Below are 1,224 nucleotides of genomic sequence, written 5' to 3' on the forward strand. Positions count from 1 at the left end.
GCTTCTCCCTCAGGCGGGGCGGCGAGAGAAGCGGCGGCGGCGGCGGCGGCACACCGGTGTCTCTCCCGCTGGAGATTTCTTTCTGCTTTCCTCATCGACTGACTGACTCACCCCCTCCCTTTTTTGAGGAAGGGTGACCTCTTCTCTGGGACTGGAAAAAATATTTTTGTGAGGAGGGGGGCGGGTGGCAGCGACAGGGTTTGCTTCTTCTCTTCTTTCATCTCCCTCTCCTCCCCCCTCGAAGACCGAAAAGCAAACCCCACAACTGCTCCAGCAGCATCCTCCTTCCCTTCCTCCGCCTCCCTTCTCCTCCGCCGCTCGCAGTTTCGCCCTCTCCTCCTCTAATGATTGCATTATTATGCTCCCCTCTCTGGGGGGTCTCGCCCCTTTTGGGTCGCTCCGGAGCCCCGGCCTCCCCTGGCTGCATTTCTTAAAAATTAGGGAGACTGGGAGTGAGTTTTCTCCGAGGCGTGTGTGAGAGGCGGCGGGGGTGTTTTCCTGCGCGAGGGGCGGGTGAAGTTCATTGCCCCCACTTTTCCCGCGACCTTTTTCGGACCCGATTTTGGATCAGGTTGAGGGGGGCGCGGGCGTTTTCGGGGGGCGGGGGGCGCGGCGGAGAATGGCCGCGGGGAGGGCTCCCCGGAGCCTCCCAGTCTCTTGATCAAAGCATTCCGCTATTCTGATTTATTGCCTGCTTGGTGAGTTATTTTTTTTCCTCTAAAGGAGACCTGTGTGTTCAGCCATTACTTTGCTCGGCGCTGCTCCCAGGCATCTCCGACCCTCGGTGCTGTGGGGAGCCCCACACTTGGGCTCCTCGCCTCTCGCCCTCGCTCCCCGTCCCTCCTCCCCTCTCTCCGCCCCTTCCCCCTTTTCTTTCTCCTCTCTTTCTTCCCCTCTCTCCCTTCTTTCGGCCGCCGTCTCCCCCGCGCCCTCCTCGGGGCGGAGGGAAGCCGTGAAGGGGAGGGAGGGCTCGGTGTCAATTTTTTTTGTGTGGCCGCGGCCGTAGCCTGTGGCGGGCGAGCGGGGAGACCCCGGCGCAGCAGAGCCATGGATGGCCCGACGCGGGGCCATGGACTCCGCAAAAAGCGGCGGTCGCGGTCGCAGCGAGACAGATGTGTATAAGAGACAGCAGTCGGGTGGATGTTCCTTCCTGCTCCTGGCAACTTGCCCCTCACCGTCCCCCCAACCCCATCTTCCCATCAGATTTCATAAAGATCCAGACCT

The 1,224-nt window shown here is 61.4% G+C and overlaps 1 protein-coding gene across 1 annotated transcript in view; it reads left to right on the forward strand.

Annotated features, from left to right (window-relative positions):
- The window catches only part of AUTS2 (autism susceptibility candidate 2), a gene marked incomplete at its 5' end in the record, with an annotated part of 1,256,093 nt that overhangs the window by 1,046 nt on the left and 1,253,823 nt on the right, over window positions 1–1,224 (forward strand). The window lies entirely within an intron of this gene.

This window comes from Mandrillus leucophaeus, unplaced genomic scaffold (genome assembly GCF_000951045.1).
Source record: "Mandrillus leucophaeus isolate KB7577 unplaced genomic scaffold, Mleu.le_1.0 Scaffold42, whole genome shotgun sequence".
NCBI lineage: Eukaryota > Metazoa > Chordata > Mammalia > Primates > Cercopithecidae > Mandrillus > Mandrillus leucophaeus.